Source organism: Euprymna scolopes, chromosome 16 (assembly GCF_053919585.1).
Source record: "Euprymna scolopes isolate OS-2025 chromosome 16, ASM5391958v1, whole genome shotgun sequence".
NCBI lineage: Eukaryota > Metazoa > Mollusca > Cephalopoda > Sepiida > Sepiolidae > Euprymna > Euprymna scolopes.
Window position 1 is genome coordinate 144,400,961 of NC_136497.1, and position 15,045 is coordinate 144,416,005.

A 15,045-nucleotide genomic window follows, 5' to 3' on the forward strand; every position below is an offset into this window, starting at 1 on the left:
AATAATAATAATAATAATAATAATAAGAAGAAGAAGAAGAATAATAATAATAAAAATGGCGGTGATGATAATTATGAAGTAAAAAATAAATATAAAAATAGGTGAACTTTGCAAAGATATTACAGGCAAGTGTAAAATATTTTTTAAATCATGAAAAATCATTATTTTTTTTTAAAATACGAATAAACAAAAAAAAAAAATGTGGAAATCGCGAGGCTATCGTTCGATCAGATAATCAATAACATATCGTTCATCTGACCTTTATTGTACAAGTGGGAATTGATTATGACCATTATAAAGAGTAGAAAAAAGATAGCGATCTAAGACGTTGCCGCAATGATGCGAAATTATAGCTGGATGAAGAAGCAGTAACTTTCTTAATATCTGAACTTTGCGTTTTTGGTAAGTTATTGGCAGCATGTTAACTATCACTATTAAACGTATAAAGTACGATATACATGCAATTAGATTGAGAAAAGTGTATATCTATCTATATATAAAAGTGAACATGTGTATGTGTGTGCGTGTGTGTGTCTGTGTGTCTGTGTACATTTTCCCACGCAATAACTCTGTCAATTTTTAGTCTACATACTCGAAATTTGATATATAGGGTACTGAGATTTGGAAAAATCTTTGTAATCGATTTTCGGCCAGAAATGTGGCTGTTAAGGGGTCAAAGTTCAATGATTTGACCTTTGAGAACTCTACAAAACTCCTCCGACAATTTTGGGTCTAAACACTTGAGATTTTAGATATAGATTCCTTGGACATGGATCTAAGTTAATAACTTGATTTGAGCCCAAAACAATAAATTTTAAGTTGTCATGATAGGGTTCAAAGTTAAAAATATTGACCGCTTTTTTCTTTTTTCTTTTTTGCTCAACATACATTTCCAAACACCCGGGCAACGCCAGGCTGAAATGCTAGTATATACACAAAGTTGAGTTTTTCCTTACACTCACGTTTATATTTAAAAAAAATCTCTTTCTATTCCAAAATGATTAAAACGAACGTCTTAATATACTCAGTCATGGATATGCAAACGACTAAATAAAGTTAATAAACAGACTTTCATTAATGATTTATTTTTATGGGTTCTTATTCTATGATTGTTTTCATCAAACTATGACACTCATATTTGTACGTATCTCTATCTATATGTTAAAGTTACTTTGTTTATGTGTGTGCTGAAAAAGTCTCTACCAAACTCCTCTCTCAATCTTTTGATCTTTGGTCTAGACACGTAAAACAAAAATTGAACTTTATACACACACAAATATATCTATATATATACATATAGCCATCGACATACAGTCCTGTTTCGTTGTATCACAACTCATCAGTGCCGCCAGTCTAGCATCTCTCCCAAGCCAAGGATTGAACCTAGAACCGTCGTGTTGACAGTCGGCAGTTCTCCCACTCGACCATGGAATCGACGCCAGCAAATGACTCGTCGGAATGTCTATTTAAATAGACACCCACCACCACTTTTATAGTTCGTAAACAAACAACGAGCTTCGCATTTTCAGCCAATTTATATATATATATATATATATATATATATATATATATATATATATATATATATATATGAGAATAATGGAGTATTTCGACTAAATAGATAAAATAAAAAGGAACAAATCGAGTCATGTGTTCATCACTGTTTCGTCTTTATTTCATCCATAGAAAGTCTCAAAATAAAGACGCAACGTTGATGAACACATAATTCAGTTTGTTCCTTTTTATTCCTCTCTTTCTATATATAAAAGAAGGTGTCTAAAATAAGTTTTAGATTGTTTTTGTACAGGCATTTCAAATTGTCGTAGCTTCTTGAAAATTCACTATGTTATTGCTATATATCTTATGAGATGACTGACTAATTTTTATGATTTAAAGTTCAAATAGAACAACTACATCAGAAATTGGAATACACTCTACTAAAGGCTGATTTTCAAAGCTGGGAAATTTCAAAAATGCAATCCGGACGTAAGGAATCTTTAGAAGAACGATATGCAATAAAATTCTGTTTTTTAAGCTCGGAAAATTGAAACAAAAACGTATAGAATGTTTCAGACTATTTTGGATCGTTTTGCATCAAGCGAGCGGCAGTTTTTGAGTGCCATAAGAGATTCAAAGAAAGCAGGGAGTATGTGAGAAATGATGGGAGGTGTGGAAAGAGTAAGGAATTCAGAACAATAGAGGTGATTGGCCAAATAAAGAATTACACGGACAATAACCGTTCTGTGTCTTTGGCCTTTTGGCCAAGATCAAAGTGTAGTATCTGTTCCGGCAGATACTGCAAGCAAAGACCATATGTGGGGGCAACTCCACATATAAGACCTTGGTCAATGTAGGGGCAACCCTTCATACCAATTGTCACTATCCAGCTCCCCTACTCCCCGGGGAGTTGGTCCCCATTTCCCCTTCACTCCTCACTTTAAAAATCGGCCTTGTGCCTAATTTGCTCGGTGGGGGAGCAAATAAATACCATCTGTTCTTCAGATGCTGCACTTCCATTTCTTGTTCTCTTTCAGTGGAGGATCAATCCTTCACGACTGAGACAATTTTTTATTTTTGTACCTTTTCTCCACGTTAAAAAACGACCCTGGTGTCTAACTCTGTCCCGTGGGGAGGCATAGTAAATAGGTACAATACATGCATGATTTGATGTCAGTGTGGGAACTGTACACACAATTATTCGCGAGGAACTGAAGATACGGAAGATTTGCGCAAAGTTTGTCCCAAAGGTGCTCAAAGAAAATTGGAAAAAATCCGTTCTCATGACCCTCATGACAATTCCTCATCCTCCATATAGTCCAGTCGTTGTTTCCTGCGACTTTAGTTATTCCCTAAGTTCAAGAAAAACCTTAGAGGCTCTCGTTATGGGACAATTGAGGAGATGAACGACGCTGTGATGAGGGTTATTGACTCGCTCACAAAGGAGGACTTTCATGGGACCTTCCAGAAGTTGTTGAAACGGCACACCAAGTGCATTCCATTTGGATTAGTGTAAAAACACCCGAAAATGTATTCTTTTTAAATAAAATTCGTCCCAACCCCTCAGGTAGGACCATTACGCTTGACATTTCATATGCTTTATTGGTTGGTTAGTTGTTTTTGTTTTACGGCATATCAACCCTTTTCGGGTTATTTTAATGCCAAATCCAAGGATTTTGAAGAAAAAAAAATTAATAGAATATATTTATTTTCAAGTCGGTTTCTATTTAACCCATAGTTGGGACTCTAACAGGTACTACCACTCCAGGTCAGAGTGGACCTGAAGGCAATGGTAGTTAAAGGGTGGTTCCACACTCCCCAAAGCCCGCAAGCGGGGGTCTCACCACTGGATATAGTATATGGTCATATCCGGGACCAATGTGGCATTCTAGTCTTCTATCTAAACTTCAGGATTATTGTACCGGTGGTGAAGTTCTTGATATTATTAAGTCTTTTCTTTCTGATTGAAGATTGCAATTAACTCTGGATGATGTGTTTTAATTCTCTTTTTCTGTAAATGCTGGTGTATCTCCAGTCTAGGTCAAACTTGGTTTATTTTTTATCTATGATTGTTGTATACCTCGGGTACACATTTATAATTGAAGCACTGTGAAGCAAGAAGTGTTTATAAACAGTTCTTTAAACGTGGAGAGGAGATGCTATAAACTTGAAAGATAAAAAAAAATGGTTGAAATGCCGACGAAGACAAAGGCTAACATAACAAAATATATTTATTTTTCAGATGGGAATTCAATGCCTGGTTAAATTGCTACATTGTCTCATCTACCTCCTCTTTGCTTCCCAAAGGAGCTTGGGTAAACTCTCTCTCTCTCTCTCTCTCTCTCTCTCGATTTCGCTCGTTGCACTTTGTGTCACTTTTAAACATGATAGAAGGCTCCTATCGCTTTGGGATTTGTACATAAATGGCCAACTAGTAGATGGTCTGCAACAAAAAAGAAAACCAATTTTCATCAGACAGAAATGGAATCATGTCTTTTCTAAATCGACAATTTTATAATTTTACCCAGTACTATATAATCCTGTTGAATGTGTTGAGCTTAAAAAATATAAATAATGTGAAAGCATGATGGTCTTTGTCTTAGGTATTATCTTTATCATGACTCTATCCGGCACGTTCTTTGCGTTATCACATTTTCTGAACCAGTCCTTAACCTAATTTGTAATCCAGATCAGCAAACAATTTCCTTTCAAATTTCTGATTATGGGAAGGAAGGATTTGGCATGTAAGCATTAACTTTCTGTAGCTGATAACAGATTCGTTGTCTTGATTCAGAAAACAAGAAACTATGTAATTTGCTTCAAACAATAAAAGCTTTTGTCTTTTCTTCAAAAATATAATTTATTTTGGGAATTTATTTCTCAACGTAAATACTTCCAACAAACCCAACAAGCAGAAAAAAACACCCCTACACAGTAGAAATCCCTAGATGTAAGAAAGCATTTTACTCTAATAGTTTCTTCCCTAGGACTGATAAACTTTGGAATTCCCTTCCGGATTCCTGCTTCCTTGACTGTACTGACATGCAGAAGTTCAAGTGTAAAGTAAACAGATACCTTGCTGCTCAACTCCCTCTATAGTATCCTTACAAAGCATGTCTCATATAGTAGTCTCCTACATCAAAGCGTCACTGTGCCTTGTTTGGGGTGAAAATACAAAAAAAAACCCCTAGTTATTAAGATCCCATTTGTCCATCTGCATGACTGAATGCATCTACTTCCACACAATATCAAGCTGGAAACTGGAAAAAAAATGTTCATTACAGAAAGAAAAAAAATGTAAAATTAGAAATAAAACATGTTGGCATTCAAAAAATAACCTTAACCCTCCCTGTATTCACCATCGGATGGCCCATGTGACAGTAATCACTTTCCGGTCTTATACAGATTCATACTTAACTAGCACGCTGATGAGTGCTGATGTAGCAGTATCAGAATTTTTGTAGGAATTTTTGACACCCCTAACACGAAACTGCGAATACAATATAAAAATCTCGTAATTTCTCTGTTAAAAGGGGGTTATTTATTTTCTTTATGGATTATACTTCCAAAATAAACTATTACAGTTGTTTTAAAAGTAATAAAAATATTTTTATTTTTTTTTAAAACAGTAATGAATTTTCCGAACTCAATATTTTTCAATTTTTAAACTCAATATTTTTAAATTTTAAAAATCTATCAAAATTTTTCTATTGATTCTATTTTTACGATATTTTCAGGGTCAATGTGAAATTTTATGTTCTTTCCAATAAACCGAATATAATATTTTAGACAAACGTTTTTTTTAAATTCACGCCCCCCCCATTTTCACGCCCCCCCATTTTCACGCCCCCCCACTTTCAACTTTCTCTTAAAAAGTAAATAATTAATTTATGTTTAATAGTTTTATATATCACAAATTGAAGAGAAAAGGTCAATAAATAATATATTCAAATTTAAAACAAAAAAAAAAATCAGTTTTTTAGAAATTTACCTGTAAAGTCCGAAGTTTAAAACCTTATTTTATAAGAACACATTTTTTCTTTTTGTCTTTTTTTATTTTTTAATGAAACCTTGGTCCTTGCTCCTTTAATTGAAAAAAAAATTAGGGCTTGAATTACATTTTTCGAGGAGTTATAAGCTTAGAAAGATAGGGGGTCGAATAATTTACGCCTCTCATTTTGAAATGTCTATTAAAAAGTAAATAATTAATTTATGTTTAATAGTTTTATATATCACAAATTGAAGAGAAAAGGTCAATAAATAATATATTCAAATTTAAAACAAAAAAAAATCAGTTTTTTAGAAATTTACCTGTAAAGTCCGAAGTTTAAAACCTTTTTTAAAAAAAAAAACACATTGTTTTGTTTTGTTTTTTTTTAAATAAAACCTTGGTCCTTACTCCTTTAATTGAAAAAAAAAATTAGGGCTTGAATTACATTTTTCGAGGAGTTATAAGCTTGGAAAGATGGGGTGGAATTATTCACTATTTTCACGAAATTTCTGACACTGCTGATGTCAAGTTGATTATGAGACTCGGTTATGATTGTTAACGGTGAAAATTTGATCGATTTTAATTATTTAATAACTTGTTTAAAGTTGATGCGAAAATCACCACGTTATAGTCAACTGGGAATCAATCTCGCGGTAGTGTGTTCCACAAATGCAGTTCGTGGAAAAGAACTTTGTTCATGGAATTTTCATTTGGTTGTAGGCACAGATAGAGAGTAAGAGTTATTATTGCTAGCTGTTATAAGAAAACGGGTGTTTGTTTCGAATGTGAAGAAAGATTGAAACCTAGTCGAGCATTTGTCTTGAAAATCACGATAGATCAGAAACAGACTAACAATATCTTTTCTGTGAAAATGAGGAAATAGGGAGAAGAAAATTTAATCGCGCGCTTTAGTTTGTATTCTGTCAAGAAAGTGTTTTCTTAACAGCAAATGTAACGGCAGTACTTTATATAAGGACGTACTTGTCTCTTATATACAAACATACGATTACATTCGGCATGAGGTATCTTCTTGAGCGGTAAAATGATTCAGGCGTGCAGTTCTAAGAAATAATCTTTGTTCATGGAATCTACATTTAGGTTTAGGCACAGATAAAGAGTTGGGGAAATTATTAATAGTGATTTCAACTAAACGAGTGTTTTTCCTGAAAGTTTGGCAAGGGGGGGCATAGATTGCAGCTTCGACGAGCACTTTCCTTGAAAATAACGATAGAGCAGAGAAAGACTTGCAGCGTCTATACTTGTCAGTTTTGAACTACGTTAAGGCAGGATAAAATGCTTCGAGCAGCTACTAGCCAGATGTGGCAACAGTACTCCATTCTAAGACTTACTTAGAGGTAGAGAATAACAGCGACAGTGAAGGGTGGGAGGAGGCTGGATTTCTCCACATTAAAAACAGATCTTGTGTCTAACTTTACCGCCCTGAAAGGGTGAATAGTTTAGGAGGAACGATCTCTTATGCTATCTTTTTATTGTTTTATTTTATTGTTTATTATTATTATTATTATTATTATTATTATTATTATTATTATTATTATTATTATTATTATTATTATTATTTATTTATTTATTTATTTATTTTTTTATTTTATTTATTTTTTGCCTCAATGGATTTTTTTCTTTTTCCAGCTGACCTAAATTCTCTGCACTGACACATCCCTTCCTCTCCCTTCACAACCCATTATTTTCATGGCGATAGAGAAGGGCTGCACGACGATCTTTCAAATGGATTTAATTTAAGCATTCCATTTAAGGTCAGAAGAGAAGGTCAGTCCCAGAAGTTTTTTTCGAAGCAATGCGCTTCATCTAAACAAGTGTCATTACTTAAAATGTGCTTAAAATCGGGATCAGAGCATTGGCAGTGAAAAGATAAGAGTTTGGTTTCAGACGAGGTAACCAAAAAAGATCTTGGTCATTGCCGGCTTTCAAGTTTTTCCATAAATGGTAGTGTCGTCTGCATAAATATTGACAAATAATCTTAGAATATGATTTGAGAAACCATTGATTAAGATCAGGAAGAGCGGTCAGATAGTATGGATCCTTGAGGCACGGCATCGTTAATAAGATGAGTTTCGTGAAGTTTAGTTCAGGGTCTACAAGAAGGACACTTTTGTTAAACAAAGCGTTTCCCACGTAGACATATAGGAAACAGTGAGGAACATTATTGTAGACTGTATGCCTAGTATTATATAGTTTCTCCAGTGAAATTAGCACGAGACACTTTTAACAAAGCGATTGAAATTGGGTCAAACTTGCATTTTGTGCAGATTACACCAGAAACAAATTAAATTAGAAAAGAGATAAGATCTTTTCGAATTTACTTAGTTTTAACAAAGTTCTGCCATGAAGTAGACGGAGTCACACAATTTTAGATTTTAACTTGGAAATAAATGAAGACAATTTGATTTTTATAAAACTGTTTTATAAAATGTTTTATAAAACTATTTTATATCGAGTGAGAAATTATATATATTGAAAAGTTGCAGTGAGAAAGTCTTTATCATTAGAAATTTTAAAACTGAAAGATTGAATTTATTAATGTATATTACTCAATCATAAGGAATGGAAAAAAAAAACAAGAAAACAAAGTGATTTAGCTACACGTAACAAAACCTCCAATGATTATCCTACAGCAATCACTGGGGATTTTCCTACAACCATCGCGAAGGTTTCTCCTACAACAATCTCTAAGGCTACTCCTATAACTGCCTTTCTGCGGCCTTCTTTTATGCAGTCGAGCAGCGAAATTTTGCACACGAGCAGCGAAATTTTGCGTCGCTTTGCGAGATCACTACTTCTAAAAATTATAGGCGCCACAATCTTGATTATTTTCCCCCTCCCGCGGCAGTTTGATTCCACATAACGTATACACACGCCGACGCTTTAACGGTAAGCCTTTTTCTTGGTTTCCACAATTTTCCCAGCAGCAAATATTTGGATCATTGTTTCAATTCATTGTAAACCTCAACCCTCAAAAGCGTACTATATGTCCTTACACAGAATAATAAGATATTGCTAGCCTTTCTCTGTTCTACCGTAAATCATATGGAAGGTATACTACTGAACATCAATAACTGGTTTCAAATTCACAGCATACGGCCGTCTTCTGGTAAAACTGCAAAACACTTCAGTTTTTTCCGGAGGTTAATGTTTTTCCTTACAAAGTACAAAACATACTTAACAATCTAGTGGGGATGACCGCTTCTATACTCCAATCTATGGCGTTGCTAGTCTTTATTCTTAGTTCTATGGAAGGTGCTCGATTGACCTTTTGATCTATCGTCCTAATTAACAGCAAATTTTCATCTTCAAAGGACAAATGTAAAAATATAACAACCCATCTCTAATGCATGCTGGCAGAAGGCTTAGGTCTACACCATAGTCATCTTCAAATTGAATAGTAATAAACGCAAAACAGTAGTGTTTCGATAGTTCCACCCATTCACACGTAGAGGAATAAAGTAATCCATATAAATATATATATGTCAAAACATCGTTAATTCACAACCCGTACAACAACAGTCGAATAGTGTAATGATAAGAAGCCTTGACTGTCATTTGGGCGGTCGGGTTTAGGTCCTGGCTTAGGCTAGTTTTCCGTCTATCCGCACTGATGAGCTGTGATATAGCGAAACAATGCTGTATGTGGAGGACTATATATATATATATATATATATATATATATATATATATATATATATATATATATATATACGCATAGATCATTAGATCACTGTGACTGACGTAAAGAACATTAAAAAAAATGTTTCAATTCAACGTAATTTCTCGTGGGTTATGGTAGCCAATTGGATACGGTCTTTGCTAATCGAGCCAGAGATGGCTCGTGTTGCCGGGTTCGAATCTATCAAATGGTGTTAATCGTGACACCATGCACTGAAGATTCCTGAAAGGATGAAAACATTAGTGTATGTAGATATTTAATTATTATAGTAAATGATTATCTCAGCCCCTTTAAGAAACTCGTTTCTGATCGTTGAGCACTTTCAGTTGAAATAAATCGGTAAATTTAGCTCATGCATAGATCATCGTATAACGATTAGATCACTGTGACTGACGCGAAGAACATTAAAAAAATGTTTTAATTCAACGTTATTTCTCGCACTTAATAGTAGCCGATTGGATACGTTCTTTGCTAATCGAGCCAGAGATGGCTCGTGTTGCCGGGTTCCATTCTGTCGACTGGTGTTAATCGTGACACTCTGCATTGAAGATTCCCAAAAGGATTAAACACTAGTGTCTTTAGGTATTATAGTAAATAATTATATATATATATATATATATATATATATATATATATATATATATATATATATAATATAAATATAATATAATAATATAATATAATATAATATAATATATACACTGCAGGGGAGCCATGATGTAATATACTGTTTTGTTTTTAAATCCCCGAAACAGTGTTTCATGGTAAACAACTGATGATCCCTTGAAAAATAAATTATTGGTATTATAGTAAATTCGAGAGCGAGTTGATGCAGTGATTGCAGGTGATTAAATGACTTACTGACTAGATGGTTTTCTAACGAATGATAAAAAAATATTTTTTGTATAGTTTTAAAGGTTAAAAACTTCCAAGACTATATATATATATATATATATATATATATATATATATATATATATATATATATATATATATATATATATATATATATATATATAGTCTTATCAGTTATTTAACCATGGAACTATATGAAAAACATTTTTGTTTTAATTTTTAGTTATTCATTGGAAAATTATTTTGTCAGTAAGTCATTTAATCTCCTGTAATCGCTGAATCAGCCTGCTTTCTAGAATTCACAACAGTTCTAAGTTTTTAGGGATGATTCGTTGTTTACCATGAAACACTGTTTTGGGAAAATTAGCTTCACCGTCTTGTTGACGACCTGTGGAAATGGAATATTCAAAGGCTAAGAGGGTAAACCCTGACAAAAAAAAAAATCCGGTTTGGAGTCCCGATAAGCAGATGGTGAAGCACTGCAGCATCTTTTCAGCAACTCTCGCACCTGCGCTAGCTTCAACCGTATTGATTTGCCTTTATGTAGGTCTTTATCACCAACGCTGAGAGAAGGAACCTGGTAACTAGGCAAACGTAGGTTTTCATATTATCCGCCAAGCCTGAATCCGCTGAGACAACTCCAGCTCCGAATTTATAGCCACAATAGACACTGCAATACACTAGACTAGATGAACTATGCCACTGTCTCATTAGACAGAAAGTTGCCATCAAGTATATATGTATACATGAAATATATATGTATACATGAAATATACATGTATACATGAAATCTATATGTATACATGAAATATATATGTATACATGAAATATATGTTTACATCAAATATATATGTATACATGAAATATACATGTATACATCAAATCTATATGTATACATGAAATATATATGTATACATGAAATATATATGTATACATGAAATATATATGAATACATCAAACATATATGTATACATCAAATATATATGTATACATGAAATATATGTTTACATCAAATATATATGTATACATCAAATATATATTTATACATGAAATATATATGTATACATGAAATATATATGTATACATCAAATCTATATGTATACATGAAATATATATGTATACATCAAATCTATATGTATACATGAAATATATATGTATACATGAAATATATATGTATACATGAAATATATATGTATACATGAAATATACATGTATACATGAAATATATAGGTATACATCAAATATATATGTATACATGAAATATATATGTATACATCAAATCTATATGTATACATGAAATATATATGTATACATGAAATATATATGTATACATCAAACATATATGTATACATCTAATATATATGTATACATGAAATATATGTTTACATCAAATATATATGTATACATCAAATATATATTTATACATCAAATATATATGTATACATGAAATATATATGTATACATGAAATATATATGTATACATGAAATATATATGTATACATGAAATATATATGTATACATGAAATATATATGCATACATCAAATATATATGTATACATCAAATATATATGTATACATCAAATATACATGTATACATCAAATATATATGTATACATCAAATATACATGTATACATAAAATATATATGTATACATGAAATATATATGTATACATGAAATGTATACGTATACATGAAATATACATGTATACATCAAATATATATGTATACATCAAATATATATGTATACATCAAATATATATTTATACATCAAATATATATGTATACATGAAATATATATGTATACATGAAATATATATGTATACATGAAATATATATGTATACATGAAATATATATGTATACATGAAATATATATGTATACATGAAATATATATGCATACATCAAATATATATGTATACATCAAATATATATGTATACATCAAATATACATGTATACATCAAATATATATGTATACATCAAATATACATGTATACATCAAATATATATGTATACATCAAATATACATGTATACATCAAATATATATGTATACATCAAATATACATGTATACATCAAATATATATGTATACATGAAATATATATGTATCCATAGAATGTGCGTTCAATAGAAATTTTCAGATTTTTTTTGTACAGGCATTTGATATTGTCGTAGACCCTTGAACATTCAGTATGCTTTCTTTATACATTTTATGATTTTAAATTCAAATAAATAGCTACAGCAGGGATTGGAATACACTTAAGCCTGATTGTGACATTTCAAAAATACAATCTGGACGTGAGGACATTTTATAAGAACTATTTGCAATAAAATTAGTTAAAGAAAGCAGTGAGGGACGAGGAGAGGTGTGGGAGCAGTAAGGACGTCAGAAAACCAGAGTTGATTGTCCAAATAAAGAATTTCACGGTTAAGGACGGTCGTGTGTCTATAGAGACAATAAGTGCACAGTTTGATGTCAGTGTGGGAACTGCACGCACAATTATTAGCGAGGAACTGAAGATGCGACAAATTTGCGTGAATGTATCAGTTCAGAACTGTAAGATTGGCATCAAGACAGTTCCTCACCCTCCTTATTGTCCAAGCTTGCTCCCTGTGACTTTTGGTTATTCTCTAAACTCAAGGAAAATCTTAGAGGATGCAGTTATTACACAGTGGTGGAGATGAAAGAGAGTGCGATGAGGGTTATTGACACGTTCACACAAGGGGATTTAAATCAGGCCTCCCAGAATTTGTTGAAACCGTGTAACAAGGGTATTGAAGTCGAAGGAAATTACTTTGAAAGGGACTAAAGTTTCATGTGTGTGCTATCAATAAAAGTGCCGATACGAAAATAGTCTAGAAACTTATTGAAAAAGTTACAAGGAAAACAGAACGCGGGAAAAGTGTAGGAAAATGTATTGACAAAAACATACAAACGCATGAGTTGTTCGTCCATCAGATATCGACTTCCGCTTTACTGCCCTGCCCTTCGGTATTTATTGTGATAGGAATCAGTTCATTCGTAGGTAACACGAGTAGTTATGCCACAACGCAACGAATCTTCAGTAAGAAACAAGGTGTAGGAAAAAATCTCTTTTACTAGATTACGAATTAGATTTTATATTTTGTCAAGACGGGAAAAACTTTTAATAAAAGTTTTCTGTTTCTAGTCTGGGTTTAAGATCATTCGTAGGAAGTGGAAAAACAAAGCCTAAAGTCAATTGGGTTCGTTTGGAAACACGAAAATAGTTTGCCAAACAAATACAACTTTGGACCTTTAGGTTGCCCCAAGATGGAATAAAAATATGTCGACCATTATAGATTTAGAGACAAGAATGGGAATAACAAGGGACTATAGAAATAGATATTATTGCATACGTGCGGCGACTGTGTTGGAGGAAAATGTATAGAAGAAAGTAAAAACAAAAAATAAACAGTGAAACAAAAGAAAAAAAACACGTTTAAGAACAATTCACATTATTCTATCATAAAGACATAGGTATATTTATTTGTATAAATATATATCCGTTCCGTCACACTAAAATATGCGAGTAAAAATTATTGATCAAAACTATGTCATGTGTTTAGGGAGAGTCAGAAAGCAAATAGCGTGTCAAATAACTGTCATGCCGTGTTAAATGAATTACGAAACAAACTCCTCACTCTATTTCCGTAATGAGATGTTTTTCGTTCAGCTTTTTTCTTTTTATATACCAATTCATAGGTTTTTCTTACATAAATTCTAGTTTTAGACGTTTTCCATTCGTATGTTTCTGAATTTTCTTTTTGTTTATTGAACTCATTGATGCGTTATTTATTTTCATAAATATAACACATTATGAGTGGCCCCATGTCGAGAAATAAATAAATGAGCTAGTATAAATGCTGAAATAGGCGCACTAAGGGCATTTCAAAGTGACACGAGGTTGAGGAAATGAACATGCTTTCACAATAGATGACGAGAAGAAATGAAATGTGAAGTGAAAACAAGTCACAATATAGAAAAAAAAACGGCACGTTACGTCATGGAATCAGGGTTAAAGAAACAGAGGTTTCAAACAGAGGTTTCAAACAGAGGTTTCAAACAGAGGTCCATGCAGTCCGAGCGAAACAGAGGCAAAACGATCTGCTCTCGAATGCGCTTGAAAAGTAAAAGTTCCCAAAAATTAGTATGTAATTATTAAATATATATTTAGTTCCTCTTTCTTGTGTCTGAAATGTGTCTCCAAATCTTAGGTTGTCCCAAAAGTTCGTAAACACTTGCAAAAAAAAAAAAAAAAATAAATAAAAAAATAAATAAATAAAAAAATAAAATAAAAAAATATAAATAAATAAATATATAAATAAAATTTTACTTGCCAAGTAATAGCAAGCAAACAAACAAACAAAAAATAATAATTCTCCAAATAAAGACCATCATTTTCCAAGACTTTTTGCCATCGATCTGCAAGCTTTTGGTTCTGCTCAAAGTACCATTAAGTCGGCTTCGAATCAAAGAATTCTTGACGCACTTCCTCGACTCCATGAAATGAGTCGAATCGACAGCCCTTCAGAAACTGATGCATTAAGTGACTAGTGTAGTTGTCATTCCCAACTGTTCGTTCAGGTATATGTTCCCAGGAGTTTTTTCAGTATGTGGTTTACCTGGTATATTTGTAAGATTGTAAAATTCTTTTTCATAAGTCCGGTTGCTCCTATAATTACTGGAATGATAGAGATCTTCTTAAGGTTCCAGTTTCTTTTCATGTCATACGTAAGACCCTGGTATTTGGTAATCTTTTCCCTCTCAGCTCTGTTTAACCCAGCATCATTTTTTTTTTTTTAATTTTTCTTCCTTTGAAGATTGTAATACCGGGTATGGGGCAGCCAAACCAGCTGCCAACATTGCCCCGCTTTTTTATTGAAACCAACCGAGAGCTCTTTTTAGTATCCTCGCTGTTCCCTTAAGTGCAATTGTCTGAATCTCTTTTGCACTTGGTTCACCAGGAATATTAGTTAGGTAGGA